At 46.1% G+C, this 22776-nt stretch overlaps 1 protein-coding gene across 2 annotated transcripts in view; it reads left to right on the top strand.

Moving 5' to 3' along the window:
- Nucleotides 1-22776, top strand: part of LOC120896844 — a 134158-nt gene that overhangs the window by 14041 nt on the left and 97341 nt on the right. For both annotated transcript variants that reach the window (XM_040301329.1, XM_040301328.1), the window contains exon 2: nucleotides 4200-4998. The gene's annotated coding sequence lies outside the window, so the exon portion shown is untranslated. The remainder of the gene's footprint in view (nucleotides 1-4199; nucleotides 4999-22776) is intronic.

Genomic DNA, 22776 nt, shown 5'->3' with positions numbered 1-22776 from the left:
AGAATTTAAAGTGTCTGCCTGTGTGTGTGTCTTCTCTGGGTTCTAGAAAGCTCAGACCGAGGCAGCAAAAAGCTCACGATGCGCAGCACAAAGCAGTCTCGGTGAAAGGAGCAGCAGCCGGGCTGGCTGGCTGGAAGAAGAAATGGCCAACTTAACCAGCGCTCTCAATGGTATTACATAGAATTACCGCTGGTTTAAGTGAGGTCCTGCGGAGCAAATGCTCACCCCAAAAGATTCTCCCGTGACACCGTGATGCAAAACAGAGAGGCCAGTAAAGCCCATGATACAGCGACAAACGAAAGCAAAGCAAAAAAAAAAAACTGTCCCGAGATGGTAAACCCCACACCGGTCGACAAAAGAACGTAAAACGAGCCGGAAAATACAGCCGAAAAACCGATCCCTTTGATGTTTGTGTTGCCTTTTTTTTGCGCACTGCCGGAGTTTTCTTTCGCCGTCGTGCCTTCACGGTTGGCCCTAGTCGAGCATTCCGACCAGCGCCCGGGCGGGTGGGTAACCTTGACTCTATGAACTGTTTGTGTGTGTGTATGTGTGTGTGCTTGTGTTTGAAAATGTTATTTCGCAATTAGCATCCAGGTGGAATGGCATTTTTCGTATTTTTACAAGTTTGTTGGCGCGTGGCTTCAGGTAAACGGTGGAAGTGTCCCGGGTGGAAGATGAAATGGAAGAGCTGCTCGGTGGGGTTTTGGGCTATTTTTCCCCACGCTGTATTGCTACTGCTGAGCCTGGGGGGGGGGGGGTGGGTGGGTATGTTTGCCTATTTTTTGCCGAGCGCACAGCACTGCGCGACGGGCAGGTCTGCTGCTGTTGACAAATGCCATTTATTTCAAACCGTAAGGTGACAAGTTTTACGATCAACTCGGTCGGTCGTAGGAATTGTTGACTACCCCGATTTACGACCATCCAAAAAAAAAAGCGATCGTTATCTCAGGCAGGCCATTAATTTATATCTATTTTATTTCGTTGGCTTCGCAATAAAGCATAGGGCAGGTTGGGTGGTGTTTTTAAATGTTTGTACTACTTTTTTTTGTTACAGCGAGCTTTTTTAGTTTGGAGATTATTAGAATTGGAAATGAAAAACGAAGCTTCTGTTCTTTCCTGTTGCAAAAGTTGTAGCACAAAGGCAGCCCAATTTTTGCACGAGATGAACGAGACACGGGACCCACAACTTGATGCTAATCAAATAACGCTGAAACCATTTGAAGAAGGAAAGGCGAAGTTGATCCTCATCTTACAGCCGAAAGCGTACACTTGTTCTGTTGTCATCCCTTCCGTGCCCCGGTGTGCCTCCTTCTCCTTAGATCTTTCTTTCGCTCGCTCCCTCTCTCTCTGCGATTCATGCTTTTGTCCAATTCTTACACGGTGAAAGCCCCACGGAAAGAAAAATCAAACAAATAACAACAGTGTGTATATCAAATTAAACTTTCACCATCAAACAAACGCCCCCCAAAATCCCTGTCCCGCACTGCTGCACAAGATTCTGCGTTCCGTGGTTCTTTCTTTTCGCATCCCCACAACCAGTGGGCCAGTAGCAGTTCGCTGCCCAAGACGGTCGGATGGACGGTACGGGGGTTGTACTCCCAAAGGTTGGATAACAAAATAGAAACAAATCTTGCTGGAAAGAGGCAGCACTCGCACACAAAAAATACGAAGATAATAAACCAAGTGGCGCTCTGGCGAAGTCTCGTCCGTAATGTTTTCGGACAAATATTCGATTACCGCCGTCAACGCCGACACCTTACCTTCATCATCTTTGCATCAGCGGCTCTCACTCCTCCCTTGTCCGAACGTGTGGGGCTGAGTGCTGCCCCGAAGTGATGCAAAAGTTTTCCCGCCGACACTGGAAAGTAATGATGGTACAGCGGTGGAGCAGAAATGCTTATGCTCTCTACGTTTCTTTTCTTTCAAACCGTTGTTCTTCGTGCTACTGCTCTATGGGTCGTTGGAATCATGCATCTTTGCTTGTAGTGTAGCATAATAAATGACAGTTGAAATCATTATTCCAGAAGTATTTTCACACTTTTTTGGCACCATTGTGATTCATCCTTTTAATGTTTTTTTTGTCTGTTCTTGTCTTATCTTTCCAGCACACAATCAGCGTTGCACATCTATAGCATGTTGTAAGCTTGGCCGCTGATCAAATGATACGAAAAATGCACCACGATAGCGAAAAGGGCTCACCGTATCAGTTAGACTATCAGTTCCTTCAGCACTCATCGCCCCCTGTACTTCCACTGATTTCTTGCACGGTGATTGCTATCGAACGTTTGCCAGTGTTTGATAAGCGTGTTGAAAAACGTGTGACGCAAAAGTGCAGCTTTCTGAACCTGAAACAGCAACTGTCACACATCGGATCAACGAAGCACCAACCAATTGGTGGTGTGGGAATACTTTTTATCGAACGCGTTTCACAATTCCCAGTGGGTGGAATCAAAATAACTTATCAAACAAAAAAAAAATCTGACCACCATTTGAACGAACAGCTTTCACCGAACGCGGCAATAGTTGTCGGAGGAAATGTCTTCCGGTATATCTGTTTCCTCCCCAAAAAAAGTTTGCAAGGCTGGCCGGCCGGGTTCCCTTTTTTGTGATGCTGGAGGTGGAGGGTTGCAATTTTTATTCACGATAAAGTTGCTCCCTTTGCAACCCTTCTCAAAAAAATCATCCCGCATACTGGCCAACCGAAAACTAGCAGACGGACATGCTGAAAGCTGAACGAGAAGCTACGAAAACACACACACACACACACCCGTACACAGAAGAGAGGAAATCTGGCGCACGAAAACAATGGGAAACGCTCAATGAAAAATTTTCATGCAATTGTCACAGTTTGAGCTTAAAAAAGAAAGAAATGGTTGCAGTATGATTTTTTTGTTTGCAGCCAAGCTATCAACGTTTTACGTCATAGGGTTGGAATTCTATCGTCCGTCCTGTTGTGGTCTTCTTCTTTTTTGTCCCTCCCAAGGCCTCCGCGCGCGCCCCTTAGCACAATCCCATAGCATTCCCATTTAGTCGCATTTTCACGTTATCTTTCCTGCTGCTGCTGCTGGTGAGAAATATTATCATCATAAATACTGCCACATACTGCAAGTGTGACCGGTTGTATGTAATTGTGTGTGTGTGTGAAGTGGGGGGTTAGGTGATGAATAATTCTCGACATTGTTTGCTGCAAACAAAAACGTAAACTTTGTTGTTGCTTTTTTTTACGTTTTCTACGGGCCATACTACTCACACATTTGCACGTCGTTTATTTCTTTCTGGATTTCTGTACCCGCCGTGGGGGCTGTAAGCTTGTCCACTGTAGGGGGTGGCATTACTGGATTTCTCAGTGCATTGCTAAAATAATATATTTCAAACTGCAGCTTTCACGCTGCGCTATGGTGTCCGTTGGTTTGCCGTTTTATTCGTTATGCGAAAACGAAAACAAACAAACGTGCAATGTATTGCCATTTCAATGTATTGCCATTCGGCAGCTGAAGCATCACCGCAGTACATGAAAGAGAAAAGAAATGTGGTAGCATCGGTCGTATCGGTGTGAGTGCATAAATTACTTGTGTGCAGTCTTTGTGTGTTTTTTTTTGCAACACTGCAACATAATGCAACATAATATCAGTTTAATTGCTGATTATCCGCGGTTATTGGTTTTCAGCTTTGATTCTCCTTTCTCTTTTCAGCCGCTTGCCTTATCATTCCGATTTTGCACAAACATTAACATTAATCATAGGTAAAAATTGAACATTTCTCATTGTTACAGAATAAATTTGATTTAATTAGAGCTTGTGACACTACATTTGAGGACCAATTTTTACATGAACTTTCTCAAATCTGATTTTGCGCACAATAGAGGTTGTAAATGGATGAATGTTGATTAAAAAATGCTAAAAAATAGTTTGTAGAAATCTTCTGTTTGGCGTAACGTCCTACGCGTACAAGCCGGACTATATAGGACTTTCAAGGCTTATGTCAGTACCACGCTGCCGGATAGTCAGTCCTTGCTGAGGGAGGACGCTCCATTCTAGGCTTGAACCAATGATGCAATATGAATGTGCAAAAAGGCCTCTTTCTACTATTATTATTCATTTGTTATTTAATTTTTTTGTTTTTCTTGAGGTTTCCAGCTTTACTTGCTTTCCCATATGTGCTTCGTGCTATAATTTATATTTGTTTTGCTTTTTTTGCAGGCACAAGTGTCTCTCCGTGACGTAAACTGAGAAGTTTCTCAACGAGTTCTTGAGCGTGTGTGCATGTGTGCGTGTGTATATTAAAAAATATTTTAAATCTGCGCGCAAAAGCTCAGCCCGTGGGCAATAAGTGCAAGCGGTGACAAGTGTGAATGCAACAGTGAAAGAGTTAAAAAAAGCGAAAAAAAGCTCATGATTTTAAATAATATCTCCCCCCGGTGCAGTGAACGTACGTGTCCGTGTATGTGAAATGCGTGCTAGTGTGTGTGTTTAATGAAAGTGCAGTGCATTACGTAAAGCGACCGGCAGGGCGCGGGAGGTTCCGGCCACGGTTCTCACGGTGGAACACCTCTTAGTGCGGGTGGGTGGGTGTTTGTGTGCAATAAAGTTTTCGCTGGCGGGAATTAATTCACTGTCCATCACCGGGGCACGGCGCTTCTATTGCGGCCAGTGAACGTGCGTGTACGTGTGTGTGTGTCGGTGTGTGTTGATGAAAATATAATGCAGTTCTTATTGCCCGGCCGGTGCGGGCGCAGTGTTGTCACTTGGGTACGGGAACAGCGCGACGCTATCGAAGCAACAGGAAACCACCGCCAACAGGTGCAGCTGCCCCAATCGGCTTCGGTCCTGCTGCGGTAAGCCCATTCCCGCGGTAGCAGAAACCACGGTTGTCACTAGCCCCGCAGTCACCATCCACACAACAACACAACCCGTTCAGTGGCCAGGGGTTGCGCCATACACAAACGCCATACGCAAGTCGGAGGAAACTAGCCGGTCGGCGCGATTTCAAACACAAAAGGTAGGTGATTGTTTGTCTGCTTACTGCTGGAAAAGTGCTGTAAAAAGGTGTTGAAGCGGTTTAGGTATTGTCACCGTAGCTGCGACATGGGGAGGGACGAGAGCCGTTTCGATTAAAGGTGTCGTCACTGGCGCTCACACCAACGCGGGGGAAATGATCTTTTTGGATGCTGCAACACCGAACAACGCGGCTGAGATTTGGTGCAGCATTTTTCCCACAGCCACAAACCACACAACACAACAATGGCGCTATTTTCAATTTGCCTTTTTTTAAGCTGGGCCACTGTTTTTCATTTCTTATCCCTACTAACCTAATTTGAGATTTATTGGGGGCCCTGTGATAGAGGGTAGGGGGAGGCTTGGGGGATGATCGTAACACTGTTGATGTAATAATTATCAAATCGCATCCAGAGGCTTGAATTGTTTGCCTTTCTCTCTCGCTTAACCAGTCTCGACGCAAATGTCCCACAGCCACAGCGGGTGAAGGAAAATGTCTTTAGGCCTATTTTGGGTAAATAGAAACATTTGTCAATCCTACGGGGAATAATTTGGCTTCAGTCGGGCTCATCCACACACACACATTCACACGAGCGCCCAGTAAAAAAGGTCACCAATAACGATCATCACGTTTGCTCAATCTAATCTGTTTCGCTCGTAAAACTGTCATCGAAACAAAGGACGAGCGCGGGGTGGGACAAATGCAAGGAACGTGCAGGAATTCTCTCCCCTCCACACTTTCCTCCTCTCACATCGTCATTTAGAGACATCATCATTTTCTTTCCCTTTTCCCATTTGTCAACCGGGTGAGCGCGAGGGGGCGGGGGTCCTTTTTCGTTTGCGGGCATTTGTTTTGGAACGAACGAGCGGCCGACTAATAAATGGGATCATGTGTTAGAGAGCACCTCGATAGGAAATATATGTTGGTTAGAGGCAATAGATTTTCCCTTTCGAGCGGTCGTCTTGAACCGCGCCGCTTGCACGAGGCGTGCAGTTTAGTACCTTTGAGGGAAGTAGAAACGGCTTACGGTTGGGATTTTATGGTGCAGCGTTTAAGTGCTATTAGGGCTTTCAAGGAAAATCGGAAAATAGATTATTTTTCGTTTTAGCATTTTTTTCCTTCCGTACTCATCACATGGATTACGTTTGAAATATGAAAAGTTTGAACCCGTATCCAATATTAGGAAAGGAAAACACGTCACACAATCGAAATGCATTTACTGCTGCATTTTAAATTGAAACCGAAAAGGAAACTGTTACCTACGCGCACACCGTGAGCACAAGCTGATAAATCATGTCACGATGCCGCCATACCTGGTTGCGATGGAGCAGCCGATCGTTCACACACCGGGGGCTGTTCGGTAAACGTTGCTGAAGGGGTGCGGCCCAGGGAGGTCGTCGTCTAGCCCATTAGTTCTATGCCATCCGATTGGTAGGAGAGAAAGAACGAGACGACACGAAAGCTACGATTGTGGTGTTGCACGGTTCTCCCCAAACCAATCTCGGACCCGGGAACACAATCGGGTCACGTTGGAAAACTCCTGGTCGTCCTGGTGGGACTGGGTGTAGTACATAAAACAAACTAACTACCGATAAAACTCCGTCCGTGGGTGTCGCCTGCAGTCACCATGGTACACACATCTCGGGAAAAAAAACAGACCGACAAAAAGGAACAAAAAGGGTTGGCACGCTTCGGTGGCGGTTAAATGTCACCGACGGAAGGTAATCAATAAAGCATCTTTTTTCTCGACTTTCGGTCGGCCAACCGACCTTTCCATAGGGTACCACGGGCGCTGACGTGTTGTTGCCGGATCAGCACTCCCCCAGCACTCTGCTCTGCACGTTTCGTCTCGCTCGTTTCGTCGATCGCAACATTGGCGGACGGGTGACAAAAAAAAACATCACCCATTTTCCCACGAGCTGAAAACGATTGCAGGTTTGGGTTGGATGGAGAACCGCAAACGATTGGGATGGGCTGGGTTGGGCTTACCTCACGTCGTGTGCTGAAGGTGCCAACAAGTACATCGACCAGGTCCTGGCGGGAATTCGCTTGAGGTTTTTGTGCGGTGCAACGGGCCCCAACTGTGGTCAAATATGAATCACGAACATGCAGTGTTCGGTGCTGGCCTCCCTCTTTGCTATGAAGTGGTGTGTGGTTTTGCAATTGACGAGGACGAAAATGAACTTCGAATGAACATTGAGGGGGTTTTCGCGATGGTGCTGCGGTTAGGAACGAAGTGTTGCGGGCAGAACCTTTGTTTACTTTGTTCGTTCCGTGTCGTGACTGTTTTGTCGTGGGGGAGGGTCGATATTTGGGGAGTCACAGTCACGTAAGCGGGAAGAATTAGTAAAGGTGCAGCGAGATAGACACTAGGTGATTGTTTTCATTCTACGTTTTGCTGGAGGCAAACGTTCTTGTGCTGATAGGTGAAATAATATGAAACGGCAAGATCGTGACGGCTAATCCCCGTTTTGAGGAAATTGTTTTACAATTAAATACTGATTGGTTTGGGTAGCATCAATTACTAAAACGTTGTTTATATTAGAATTGCACTGCTTGATAACCTTTGACAAAGGCCTGTAGGAACACGGTTAACAATTTTTAGTTGGAACATGCTCATAGATTTTGCAAGAATGTAATATAACCGAATAGAGCAGTGCCTTGGAAGCTTATAGTCATCAAAATGAGAGTAATGACAATTTTTTAGAGAGTTGAATATTAGCGGAATATTGACGATAGGGAATACTTAACTTATTGCACTTGAACACATAAAGCCTTTAGCTAATCCTGTGGGATTCAACTCACTCACTCTTTGCGCTGACTAGTGACTTACTCGTTTGGGAGCTTTGAGCCTTCCAGCGACCTACTGCTAGTGATGGGTAAAGTACGCAAAATCCAGGGATGACTTCAATCCGCCTCCGAAAATTTTGAAATCGACTCCGGATGGTCTGTTTGGAATCGTCCTTAGTCGTCCGGTGTAGGAGTTGGAATCGTCCGGAGTTGGAGTCGAAGTTGGAGTCATCCGGATTCGAAGTCATTCGGAGTTGGAGTCGTATGAAGTCGAAGTCGTTCAGGTCGAAGTCTAACGATGGAAATACGACTCCAACTTTGACACCAACTCCGGAGGACTTCGATTCCGGATGACTACGGACAACTTCGACTCTGGATGGAACTAGTAGTTCAGATTTTAGGTCTCACTAATAGTTCAGACTGTAGGATTCTACCCACTCTTTCCTCGTGCCGACTAACGTTTCGTTCTTTAGGAATTTTGCTGACTCACTTTCCGATATAGTGAATTTCCAGTTAATTGTGAAAAAGTGAATCATAAACAAGTGAAGAATAAATAAACTGTGTTGAATCCAGACATTCATTTGCTGGGCTCTCACTCACACACTGACTCTCAATAAGAGCACATATCTTTAATGAGAATGTAAACAAATTGAATCAAAATCATTTTCTTATTCAGATTTTGAGCCATCATCATGAACATGTGAAAATGACGCTTCTAATAACGTTTAACACTAAGAGCGCAATCGAAAAAGAAAGAGAGAGGGTGAACTGCAACTTCCTCTTCAAATACCTTTCATTGGAAAGAATAACTATTCCGACGATACTAAATCTGAGATTGGTATCGCACGTACGCAAAACATCAATGAGAGAAAAGCAACAGGAAGTATAAATCTGTATAAAAAAATAATGTAACCATTTCCTATTAGGCGGAAAAAATAGGAACGGCGTGCCACTCAGCCTTCGCTTCTGTCGGGGTTGGCTTGGGAAAGATGATGACGCAGAGATATTGGTGTACATATTTATGAGGATCGAATGTTTTGGATCGCTAACTTCGGCGTAAGGCCTGCTACTGATAGTAGTATTCACAAAAAAAAGATCTTACTCTCCCGCCTACATATACATAATGTTTGCGTCCGAAGCAAAACACCTTTAGGCCCCCGCGGCATTCGAGGGTACTGGGAACGACGGCACCGATGGACAGTGGATTGGCAAGGGAAATGCTGCACAAGTTGCTGCGGGAATTGACTTTGATTTTCTCGTTCGTTTGCGTTGCCCTCCGTGTGTCTACCGCGTGTCTTTCCGCCAGGTCCATCCTTCGAAATGGCGATTTTTCCAGCCAGACGTACTCTAGTGGTGGCTCGGAGGAAGGAGTACGGGGAGCAGTGAATCTTAATGTCGGTGTGCGGTTTTTATTATTCATTTTTTTGTTGGACTGTATTTTTTTTTGCTTTGTACACCCACCGTTCCTCCGGTTGGTTCATCAACGGTGTTGGTAAATGTCGGTGTGTTCGCTCGCCTCTAGCACTTGGAACCGGTCGCAACATGAACGCGGGTCGTACTGCGTATGTTTATGCGTACTTTATTTTAGGGCCAAAAATTCTAACGAACTCTACCCCGACTCCGGGTGCCGATGGTGGTACACAGTCAATCATCGATCCGACGGTTATAACCGGGAGCGTGAGGGAGTACCGGTGTTTTCTTTTTTTCCTTTCCTCACAAGCGCTTCGCTGTGTCGTGTCGATTGGGTGGGTGGGTCGAGCGAAACGATTGATTTTTAGCCCAGCAATATTGGGGTTGGGCGGCACTCTCCAGCACTGCCTGGCTGCTACTAGAAAAGGGCAGCACCGATCATGTGCGGGGCGTATTGATTCATTTGAATACGATTTGCATCGCAATGAGACGGTTGGGCGAACGAAGTAGAAGAAGAAGAAGAAGCAAAATAAAACAGTTTCTAACAGACGGAACGAATCGACCGCCGATCCTTGACTGCGTACCATAGGCGGGACAGCTTCGACTGGAACGCTTCGAAATTGTCAGTAGATGGACGGTTGGTTCACCGTATGACGAGATGATTCAATATGCTGACTTTTTTTTTTGTACGACGCTGCCAGCTGAGCTGAGCGGCCATCAAGTAATGAAGTTTGCTTCCGATTGCTGTCCGTTAATGTAATTACATTAAGCTTAAGGGCTCGGTGTACCGACGGTATGCACCATTCCCCAAGAGTTTGAGTTCTCTTGTAGTTGTGTTTGTTTTTCTCCCTTCTCCAACAGCAGCAGCCTGGGCTGGGCAGCAAAGTGTGCAAACGGTGTATGTATTATTCTTGAGGACGGAGCATACAGTAAGCTTGCTGGAGATTAATAAGAATAGTAATAATAATAATTTCATACTGGCGTGTTCTTCTCGCCTAAAAGAGAAGACGTCGTGCTCGGGTACCAAACCGAAGCTGTGTTCGATTTAATTAATTTTTCGTGCACCACCACACTCATGCCACAATTGGTAAGCCCCCTCGAGGGGGATTTATGAGCAAATGCGCTTTCATTAACTTTAAAGCTTTGAAAGGGCCAGCAAGCACACAGCAAAGGCGTGCAGATACACCGAAACCCTCCCCGTTGGTTGTGGAGCAGATGAACCGATAAGTAAAACGCATATCCCGGACCACAATCGGATCGGTTGGGTAAGCTTTCGATAAAATTATTCATACGGCACACACTCACACAATCTTCTCTCCAAAGCCTTTTTTGGTCTCCCGGTATTGGTCGGTGCTGGGTCTTACGTTTGGCTTCAGTTTTGTAAACCCTTTTTTCCTGTTTCTGTTTTCGTGATGGAGTGTGTGTGTGTGTAGATGGGTGTTTCTTCTGTTATTGCTAAGACCAAAATTGATGGGTCGGTCGCTTGGTACCGGGAGCTTCATTATACCGGCTGTGTACGGTCGGTTAACCGACGACGGGTCTGGGTTTGTCAGCGGCGACGGGACGCGTTGCAGTCAATGAGTGTCCGAAGAACGTGACGAACATGCCGAATGTGCTCCTTGCTATCCGGACATGGAAGGGCAACCAGTGGGCATACGATCGAAGGGGCATGAAGCAATTGGACAGATCGGTGACTGACGCACCAGGGTACAGGAAAAGTACGGCGACACTTGGTGGAATCGGAATTATGAACTTGCTGCTCCAGTGGAAGTGGGAGAACTATGCGTGCCGCCAAGTTGCTGGGAGCTTTTCTCCCCCTAACCGGTATAACCCACGGCCTCGACCGTACCGCACCGTACGCGTACGCATCGCCACGTGGAATTGTGTGTAGTGAAAACAGATCGATTCGATCGCTATGGTTATGGTCGCCCTAGCACGCGAACGCCCCGAGGCTTGTCTGCGGTCGAGAGGTATACAAGTCGTCGACCTTGCGGTCGCCCGTTCGTCTCTGGGGTTCGGCAGACATAATCGAGTGGTTCATTCTTCTGTGCTAGCTTTCCTGTTCTGCCGAAACTTTCTGAAGCAGACCGCGACATGCATGGAACCCTCGGTTTATCCCTTTCGAAAAGTACGAGTATGCTCCAGATTATGCTTCGGAGCTCAAGATCAGTTGATTGGAACGATGAAGTGATGTGGCTGTGGGGTTGAGCTATTTCCCATCCCATCTTCTGTTCGACAACGGATAACCCTTTTTTAATCCTCAAAACCACTATCCAAAATTAAGCGAACATGTTCGCTGGTGCTCGACAATCAACGCAGTTTATGCTAGCGATAAGAGAGTGTGATTTTGCATCATAAAGCACAAACAGGGAGCGCACACTGTGGCGGCGCAGCGGTTTGGTTGTGCGAGATTCCTCGGTTTCACTGTTTACTTGCTGCTTTGGTCATGCATGAAGACATTCCGATGACTTCGGTTCGACAAACCCCCTTCTTGTGTTTGTGTGTGTGTATTCACACTGCTAATGTTGGTACTAATGTTGGCGCGTACATCGAAACGCTTGGGCAGCGTTAATAAGTCATCCTCTTTTACTTTAGGCCCGTGTAATGCCGCTCATGGTACGGCGGACGAACCCGATGGGGAAGGGCATCGATGTGGAAAAGTAAATGCACCTTACCTTCTTTGCTCGATTGCTTGGAGAAATGGTCGAAAGTATGTTTGGTGTTGGAAATGCTCGCGGTTGCGCGCACGTGTGTGTTAATACCAACGGTCGAACTTCAATCAATGTTTACTGGTGGGGACACGGGGATACTTTCGAGCCGGTCGGATTGTGATTAGCGCTATCATAATGTTTAATGGATTGATTCGTTTCGTTTAACATTCATGGCAGGTCGTTAAATGGAGAGGGTACACCAGGACAGCTTACTTTAATAATGAAAATTTGTCAGATTGCAGCGCTTTAAATTAAGAGAAATTGTGAGGCATAATTAGTGAAATGATGATGATGAGAACTTTAATATACAATTTAATATCTTTCATTATCTATCTTTAAAATTTGATTGGAAAGTTGTTTACTAGTTTTACTAAATATTTGCCATATTTCTGTAACTCGAAACCTATGAACATGTTAATGTAGGTGGTGATATAATACATAATAATATTTTGCTTGTTTTCCTGCTTCCCCGAATATAAAGCAAAATGAAAATGAAGTTTTCGTCGGAATCGATTTCGGCTAATTCCGAAGTTTTCTGGAATTGATTCTGGATAGTAGGGAATCGGCTCTAGAATCATAATCGGTTCCGGAATCTGAATCGGTTCCAGAATCGAAATCAGCTCCAGAATTGGAATTGCCTTCAATCTCAGAATTGGGTTCAAAATCGAAATCGGGTTCAGCATCTCCATAAGAAGAGACGTTCGGATCCAATGATGCTACGTATTGATAGTCGCAAAGAATCAAACTTTACTTGTAAACGATCCGTTCTCTGAAACTTTTTATTTTAATTCAAGAACTGATTCTCTTTCCGGAGCTAATTCCAATTCTGGAGTCAATGCTGATTCTGTTACCGGAACAAATTGCGATTCCCAGGTTCATTCCGATTCCGGAGCCGATTCTGATTCAGGTACCTTTTCCGAAATCAATTCCGAAATCGGCTTCGGAGTCAACTCCGGATTCGGCTCCGGAATCAGAATCGATTCCAGCATCGGAATCAGCTCCGGAATTGATTCTGAACACGGAATCGGAATCGGGTAGGTCCAATTCCGAGCTCGCTCCATTATTGTGTACAGCAAGCGCCGCTATAAAATATTATTTACGACATTGCGTGTCGCTGGCTTTGAGTTAATTGAATCAGGTGTCAACATCGTTGAAAATTCAATCGTTGTTCAGTATCGCTTATTCCACGTTCGAACATTTATCGCGCAACATCCGCTTAGTAAAAGAAAACAAACAATAAACCACTGTAAACGCGAGTCAGTACTGCACCAACTTCTCGGGGTAGCGTCGATGGTCAGAGCCATGCTGTGAACGTGGCTCGTCGTCTCGTTAAGGCAGGCCCCGGAAACGGCGAAAGTGATCGTGCTCTACTCCAAAAGGTCCGGAGCCCGGAGTCGTGCAAAACCGGAAACAGAATTCGCCAAACCAATCGACAGCCATCACCGGTGTTTGTGTGCGCCTTTTCCCCTTTTACCAAGACTCCGTGGGGTTGTGTCCAACCGTCCCCCTCCCACCCCGCAAGGTGGATGCGTTTGAAGCGTGATTGATTAAAATTCATTGCGTGCAGAACGCCATTTCCCTTTGCCCCGTGGGGTATTTTGAACAATTTTATGGAATGTCATCAACTCCGAGTGTGTGTCTGTGTGTGTTTCGATGTGTTTTCAATCCGTACATCTCTGCCCGTTCATCCTGTTTGGATTCCATTTGGAACGCAAGAGGATGGTGGACACCTTTTTCCATCCATATTTGGGCCGCCGTGCATGGGGGAAAGTCGCTGCCGGCCAAACCAATCCCAATTTGGGCGGAACTTTTTTTTTATTTACTGGGACTTGCGAGGAAAAATGCTATGATAGCAGTTTTAAATCGATCCGCGTGATACAAGCACCGGGGTGTAATCGGAGGGTGGTTGTGTAGGGTGCCAACGATCTATCGTTGCACATTTATTTCGCATTCGATTGGTCGGGATGGTCCCGCTTTCGGAACTGTACTTCGGGCCATACTTCCGATACGACACTGTCACCGGTCCTTTTTAATCAACTTTCCCGTTCCGTCCAGTGTGGTGTACGTATGTGTGCACCTCGGCAACCCGGGAATCGCTTTATTGGTTGGACTTTTTTCGCCCTTCCTTCTCGTGTTAAATCCCATTTACACGCCTCAAACCATGTTCTTGCTTGCTGCCAAATGCTTGCACAGCGTGGATTTAGACTGAAAAAACAGCAGCACGTAAACACGTTTCGAGGTTTTCAAATTGTACCCGATACATTACGCTGCCACAGGGTTGCCCGAAACGAACCGTAGAACGTGAAACAGTTCAGTGATTGATTGGATAAAATTGAAAGTTTTCCACCCATTTCCGTAGTTCGTTTCGGGGTTGATGTTTCAAGCCTTCTTTTTTGTGCTGCTTCTATTTCGAGGATGACCGCTCGTTAGATGTGTGTGTGTGTGTGTGTGTTTTTTTTTTACTCTTCCACACCACAAACACGTATCCATAAACTTTTTGATTGAACCATTTTGGGGCAAGTCTATTTTCGAATTTGGTTCCACTACGCTTCTGTGTTTTGGTACGGATTCTGCTTCTGTGCCGAAAAATTGGCCGCAAGTCAGGCGAAGCAATCGTTCCCCCCCCCATTGGGCTTGTTAGTAATTTAGTTGTTAACTTCTACTGCCGGCATTTTCGATTGATGTTGTTATCGTGCTTCTGAATGTTTTGCACGGCAACCATTTGTTGCGATCCCCCTAAAAAAAACGCGCTGTAATGCTGCAATGTTGTTATTGTTGTACTTTTGTTTCGGAAGTAGATTGTTGTAGCCATTAAATTGATTGATTTGGCTTTACCAGTATCGCTTTAAAAGATAAAAGCGCTCGTTGAAATAAATAGCTTTAAAGCGCACGTTAAACCCTTAACTTCATCTGCATTGTAAATAGCAGATGTGTTTGACGAACAGTAAACCGTCACCATTTCATCAGCATTCAATCAACAGTCGTTGTCCTTGGGCCCAGCATTCCAGCATCACCCGGATGGGAAGGAAAAAAAATATGAATAAAAATTAAATTAAACGGGAGAGCCCGCCTCACGGCCTTAATTTGTTTGCACTCAACATAATCCTGAAGTGATGGTGTTGCCTCGAATGTGTTGTAAAATATGGTACTCGAAACAAACACCCACACACACACACATACATCCCGCAACTCGTGTGCCACTCAAGCCGTGTTAAGCCCTTCGCCGGCCCACCAGACCGGAAGCTGATGCGCGTGGCCAAATCATCGAAACACATGCAAACTTTTGAGCGAAAGAACAGTGCGAACCCAAACAAAAAAAAGTAAAAGTATCCCTCACTCCGCAACGGAATCGGTGGGGGAGGGCATCCTCTTGTGCGTTTGCTTCGCAAATGCTCCATAAAGCATAAAGCCCCGAGAGCCCGGTTGTTTCGGCGGTCGGCTGGCGCGCTTGGCTCCGCCAAAGCCCCGGCAATGAGTTTGTAATTAAATTTTAATCTGATTTAATCACGCTGTTGCATAATTTAAGACCCATCGTTTAGGTGATCGCGCCAACGTAAAGCGCCAACGGGTGCGTTTGAAACGTTGGTGTATGCACTTGTACGTGTGTGTATGTGTGTGTGTGATTATGTTTGTGCATAAGTAAGGGCGTTCTCTTTGGCGGTGGTAACATTCAAGCCCTTCCCGACGCAGGACCGCTTGGGTACGGGTTGGTGAAGGAGCGGCTTTGGAAGAAGCTGGAGACGATGGCGGCGGCGCAATCCCAGACAACAGAACGATAAAGTTGTGCGTTTGTTTTGCGCCACACGACGATGAACGTGTTTTAATATTGGCAGCGTGTGCCGGAACAATATGCACGTTTATGATGCTTTATTCGTTGACAGGTTGGTGGTGGGAGAAAAGCGGTAATCAGCTGATGCCGGAGAGGAGGAAGAAACGCAGAAACACAGAAAAAAACAACAATAAATTCATCAGCGAAAGTGGTCGCCCTGTGAAGCGAAGGGATAGGCCTGGTTGCAGCATATTGTAGCATCAGCGTCAACCGATTATATGCTGCCTAGTGTGTATTGTGCGAAAGCGTCGGACGTAACCAGCCAAACTCCCGTACAGGTAACAAGACGCCCAGGGGAATTTATTGAATGACGCAAACGCCAGGTTTTCAGATTGATGTGCACAAGCTCTGGAGTCTCTTTTCTGGAGGTGGCAATGATCAAGGAATGGATTTCATAAATCATTTTTCTGTTTGATGATTATAATATCAAGAAGTTGTGACATACTTTATTCTGAATTTGCATTGCCTTCTTACTGCACAATAAACAATCCATGCTGACAATTCCTAGACACGGTCGTGAAAACGTAAAAGCATACCCACACCCTGGTCCAAACCTGGTAAGTTCCGCAGTCGGCGCAAAAAAAAAGCCGACACAAACACAATCGGGCGCCATCCACCGGTGTGTTACGCAATGCACCGCTAATTTAGCCGTCGTTTTCGCTGTCGCCATCGTCGGTCGTTTAGCAAAATGGCCCACTTTTGTGCCCGCGCTCGTCTTCGGCGCAGAAGATGGGCCGATTAGTTCGTGAACGCTATTACGCCGTAGTCGGGCGAGGAGGGACAACCCCGTGCGGTGCGGTTCACGCAGTGGAAACTGAAAGTTTTGAATAAATTACCGACGATTGCATCTTTGCGGAGAGACGACGGAACGCAGGCGTGCACCACGGACAAACAGAGGCAGTCGCCTGGCCAGAGTGCAGCGTGCCTTAGCGCAAACCGTGTATGCTATGAGGCGGTTGGTTGGTTTCTTCTTTGTCTACAACGTTTGTTCGCTGTGCTCTGCTGAAGGTTAGAGGCTGAAGATTCGTGCGGTTTTTTGGTGTGTCGTTAGCAAGCTCATGCTTTCGACACACGATAGATGTATGATTTATCACTTTTTGTTGAAATTTAGTAACATGTGATCTAAGTGTAAATAATGGTTACTGGCCAAACTTAAGACATGTGCAATTTTCTCTTTTATATTGCGGATTAAGCTGGAGGCAACAGTACGTTTCAATATCTTGCAGACTGGCTCTAACTGGAATAACTCTACACGACTGGTTTAATCAAGCTTTGTAGACTCATTTTGGTTTCATATGATTGCTTCATCATAGAATTGGATAATCTGTTGAACAGTCTCTGGATATTGGAAATTCCAGTTTCGTGTTACATTATGATTTATTGGATTAAAATATCGCTTGCTAATTGCTCAATCTGTTTTGTTTTCACATCCTGTCGGGTAGAACGTGCTAACCGAGCATGTCTATGCCGCGAAGTGGTGAAGTTCTGCATAGATCTCAAGACGAACATTACGCTGCAGCATCTGGAGGTTTCGGTTTAACATCTTCAAACTCAGCTTGTCGGGTTCACCTTCAACCTTACCACCCTGTCGTCAATTACGATCATTTTCACTCGAGCCATACTTGGCCATGTTCTCGATGCATCCGTGAGCGAGAAACTTCCTCTGTCCGTTGAAGAAGCCGCTCCGACGCCATAGAGCCGTCCTCGTGTGTCTTTTTGGCACACGGGCCACTTCTTCGCCGAGCTGGCGCCGACTGAGAGCCGACACAACATTGCCACGCTCGGCCTGCTGTGCATAAAAAGTGAAATGCGTTGATGCAGGCACGTGATGCACGACCGACATTGCGCCTACGGTGTCTCTGTTGCTCTGAAAGCTCACTTGCAAGAAGAATGTACCGGCAAGCTTCTTCGCATACAAGGAGGAGTTGGTGCTGCGGTGCACAATCATCGACATCTGGTGCTCACTGCCGTCCCGACTGCACTCTGAGGGCCAATGCAATGATTTCGCTTATTGCGTGTTTGTGTGTGGAGGCTCTTCTTGTGAAGCCGTGCAGTGCCCGTGGGCTCTGCTGCTGCACCAAGTTTTACCATTATGGGGAAGGTAGTACAAGCCCAATAAATGTGTTGATTTGGCAGTTCGGGCCCGGCACGTACAGCCGCGCTCGTTCGGTTCGAAGCAAATGAGCGAATTGCAACAGTGTAATTAATATTGCATCCAAAGCTTTAAAAGGCTGTTGGGTGTTGTTGCTCAAAAAAAAAAAAACCCTGGGAGAGTGGATCGAGCTTAAAGGAGATGTTTAAAAATGCCCTTCACAGGTTGGCTGCTGCACCCTGGACCAGATTGCACAACGACATTGGAACATCGCCTTTTGCCCTTTTTAATTCCATGCCACATGGCTTCGGAAAAAATGGGAATTGCTTTGCCCTAAATGACTCATTTTGTTTTGCTCTTTTTTTTTACTTGTTTCGATTTGTTTTGTTTCGTGTGTGTGCGTTTTATGCACGTAATGGTGTTGATGTGCGGGTCTTTTAAACTGAAACCCCCAAAAAACTTAAATTGCTCTTTTATTTGGCAATTTTTTGCGGGTTTGACGTTAATCGACATCAAGGGTGTGCACTTTCCAGGCGAACCGCAGGAGATTGTGAAGGTTAATTCGAACAATTGGCAAATACGCATGCTGGGTGTTGTTGTTAATGTAAGCAGCAGCATCGCAGTAGGTATACAATGTAAAAAAAATAAAACAAAAATAAAACTCCACAAGAAAAGCGACGATCTCGTTGTTGGCCGCTGTAACTGATGCAATCTAAATGAACAGTGGAGAGAAACAATGACAGCACCAATTTGTGGTGCTATTGTAAATTCAATGAATCGTTTCGCTGCTCATTAACAGGCCGTCCCGCGCCTGGTCGCTCATTTAAAATCAAAAATGGTTTTTCATCGCATCGGTTCCATCGCTGCGCAGAGAGCCTGCTGGCGGTGCGGACAAGGCAACCGAATTATCCGCGTGTGCCGCGATCGATGCTGCAGCCGACGGCCTTGGCATCAATAGTCGAGCCCAGAACTAAGCGAAGCAAATCAACATCCGAGACCGCCAGGGGCACCAGTAGCATGAAAGTGCCCGCACCAACGTCCAGCACCCGTAGTTGCAGTTAACCCCTTTTTTGACCGGCGAATGCTTCGTATGTCTCCCAGGGTGAGCACTATTACTATGTCGACAATACTGATCGATTACGAGATATCGCACACAGCCAGGAATCGTACGAGTTGTTTTGTGGAATTGGAATTCGATATTAAAGCCTACTTACCAAGCACAGAGCGGCATAGCATTGCGTTCAAGTGTTTGCAAACTGAGCGCCAGACTGTTCACATTTGCAATATCGAGATTCTCAAAGTACAAAAAGTACTTACACTCTTTTCCCATAAATGAAAGTTGCGGACCGCTCGGCTTGCTCGTAAACCAGTCACGGCACGGTAATGCTAAAGCGGATCCGCTACTCTTTTCTTTTAGTGATGGCGAGCCCAGCATTAAATGAACCCGATACCCCTACGCGTTGCCGTGCTGGTGAGTGGCCGTATCGTTGTACGGCCGGCATCGCACACTGACCGGCGTGACCTTTGTCCGAGAGGGTGGCGTGTGAGCGGGAGCAAAGGTTAACAAATTACGCCCGCTTCTGTGTGGAGCTGTACGCCGCTGCCGCAATGCTTTCAATCAATGGGACCAGATGCAATAAAAATGCGGTATGTGTATAATTTCTGGAGCAAACGTTCTGACAGCAAGTCATGGGATATTGTGCTAGAACCTTTTGTTGTGGTTGTGAGAGTATATTTGCATGCAATTACAAATGAATAAGTGTGATGCAGCTAGTGCTAGGCCATTACTTGCTATGGTTGCTTTACAAAGTTTTACAACTTAAATTTAGTAAAATGTTTCCTGGGGTTTTCCCGCGTCCGCCGTAACGTTGCGACACTCCGGCTCGTCGTCTGCCGGTCTGAGTGCTAAATCATGTGGCCGTTGTGACCTTTTCGATGTCCGGAATATTGGTACGCTGGGAGGCAAAAGAGGGAAAACCTCTCTCGTGACCTCCATCGCGTGTGCAGAGGCGAGACGCGCCCCGACGGCCTGTGATGAAAGGCGTGAAGTAATGGCGTGAGTTTCAGCTTTTCTTTTCGTTCTCTCACTCCGGTCACGCGCACAAAAAAAAAAGAAAAAAGAAAACCCCGAGATGGTTTCATTTGTTAACGGGTCACCATAATCGCCATTACTACCGGCGGGTAGAACTGGGTGGAAGTGGGTGGACAGGTACGGCGGACGCCCATCGATCATAACCCTCAGGTGCCCCTTTACGCGCAATGTTTCCCCCCGTTCGGCTGTCTCGTGCTGCTGATTCGTTTGCGTTACGATTGCGGCGTAAAGTAAAGAGTTTATCACGTTCCCCGAGGCCCCCTGATTAGCATGGTGGAACTTGTGGCAGCATTCATTTTTAATCGATTTCAATGTACGTATTCGTGGGAACGGGGGGGCTTAATCATTGTCGGTCACGCAATTTGGTTTTAATCGTTGCTTGACATTATTTTTATACGAAACATTTCTTTTACAGATTAATTGATTGATTACGCAGCAAGGAGGCAGGAGAGAACATGGATATGAAGGAACATTTTGTTTTGAACCTTTTTGGGATAAAACTGTGTTGGCATATAGTCTCCAAATGAGGCACGAAATTGGTTATCGTGTAGCGCAAATTACGCAATGCCGACCCGAAATGCTTAAGATGAATAAAAATTGTTCGTTTCACCTCTGGCAATTGGAAAATGGCGTGAATACTTGCCACACTACGTAATACAGCTTGCACTAACTCCATTACCACGCATTTCGGCTTCATTCTCGAAGCCCGAACCGAGCACGCACACCACCAGCCCACCAGTAACCCACAATTAGAGGCAACCGATCGTGTGCATTACTGGCGGGCGGGCGGGAATGCTTTTATCATCTCATCAGCTCCATAAACATTTCAATGACCTCGGCATTGGCAATATAGTTTTGGCAGCATTAATTTCAGCACCCTTCCCTTCCCATTAATAGGGAGAGACGAGGGGACGGCAGCAATACGATAAGTTCGCCACTGCCGAATGCCAACTCCCGGGCGCCCCGCGTGCGCTCCACCAAGCATGAAAACATTGGCAGAATTTCGGAGATCGGTTTACAGTGCGGGAAAGGGGTATTTTTATTTTTGCTTTTTGCGGAACCTTTTAGCCCGTGCGGCTTAGCTGCGAGCGGATATTATAAGATGAACGCATGAGTGCCGCCCTGCTGCTTGCTGCTGCCGGGCACCGATAAAGATTAGCGCTAATGGGGTGGGCCGCATACATTGGCTAGCGGAAGTGAAATATTGTAAAAGATGTTGATTGATAGACGAGCCAATTGTGTGTGTGTCTGTATTTGCTTTTAAGCATTCGTTACACGATGAATTAATTTGCTACAGTTTGCTTGGTGTTGTTGTTTTGATAGGAGCTAAGCAACTCCAAGAATCGTTGCCATGATGGTGCAGCATTTTTTATGTGTATGCTGTCGATGTTTCATTTATTTTATGAAACGTTCTTTTTTAAAAAAAAACTGGTTTGTTTTGTATTATTGTGCTCTATTTTGTTTTAGTGTTGACCTTGTTCTTGCACACATGTTGATGCATTTAAGTGTTTGCTATTCGCATCACAATGCTCCGTCGTCAGCTGCGTGTGCACAACACCCTCAACACCTAAGCCCTCATGCTCAAGCAGTTAAAGTTCTAGTGTGCTCATCAGTGCCCAATTATGTCGGCCATTTAATTAGGTTGTGCTTCGCGCGTTACGAATCTACCATCTCCTTCGCTGGGCAAGTAGATGATAAAATCAAAAACAGGTCAAGATGCCCGAAGCAACAATGTGTGTGTAGCCCGTTTACATCCAAATCCCAAGATCCAAATTGTTACAACTACGATTGCGTGGGCCCGGCCGAACACAAAATGGGAAGTGTCGGGTTTTGGGCGCTGTTGTTTATTTATTGTAATGGTGTTGGTAGTGGCGCAACGCTCCTGGGAAGCGCTCCAAGACGGCTCCGGCCTACAGGAAGAGCCATGGTACCACCATTTCCCTGGGATTGTTTTCGCAAATGCGTGTACGCGGCGGGAACGACGGTTAGGGGAAAAAATAATAAACGAACGCCGTAGCCGGGCATCAAGCAAAACGGGGATGGAAAGAGTCGGCAGCGTAGCCGTTCAACTCGTGTTTGTTGGTGTTTTATAAGTTTACAACAATAGCATAACTTTATGCTGGCCAAATCACGCACTTCGCAATCTGCTTTGCGCGAGCAACACTCCAAAAACGGGTGTTGTTGGGCCACCAGGCAGCTATGGGCAAGGGTGAGACATATCTCCAGCCACAACGCCTCGATCAGGAAACGGAATAAGCACCCGACAAAGGGATAGGGAAAGAGAGAGAGAGACGGAGCTGGACGGCGTCGGAAGAATGCAGTACGGTAATCTGTAACTTTTATTTTCATTATTATCTTACACTTTGTTTTGGTTATTCGTACGAAGTTTTGCTTTCTTTGCGTGCACCGTGTGCCCCCGTTTTTTTCCTTATCGCCCCCGTTCTCCACGTTGCACAGATCTTTACGGAGCCTCATGCTGTGTTTTACTTTCGCCCGAAGGGGTGTGTGGTACGGTGCGCCGCGGTTTGCGGTGGTTGCGTTTGGGCGGCCATAAAATTATCTTGCTCATTTGTAACGCCCCGGCCTGTGATGAGCCTTCTTGTGTAGGAGAGTCTCACTAACAAATTGGACTGATTGGGAAGTTTGAACAAATCTCGCCCAACGCCCAAACTTGACATTGTACCTAGTGGATGGAATTCATTCAAATGCTGTTTATTTATTCATTTGCATGCCGACTGGGGGCTTGAGATGCTTGCGAAGTATAAGATATGAGGAATTTTCCTTAAAATTTGTACTGCTGTTTCCAATGTTGTTCCCAAAAAAAGCAATTTCCCAAAAAAGCGACAGACCCGGCGTG

Source organism: Anopheles arabiensis, chromosome 2 (genome assembly GCF_016920715.1).
Source record: "Anopheles arabiensis isolate DONGOLA chromosome 2, AaraD3, whole genome shotgun sequence".
In the NCBI taxonomy this organism is placed as follows: domain Eukaryota; kingdom Metazoa; phylum Arthropoda; class Insecta; order Diptera; family Culicidae; genus Anopheles; species Anopheles arabiensis.
The sequence above is the reverse complement of the archived record's forward strand: the minus strand, read 5'-3'. Positions and strand labels throughout refer to the sequence as shown.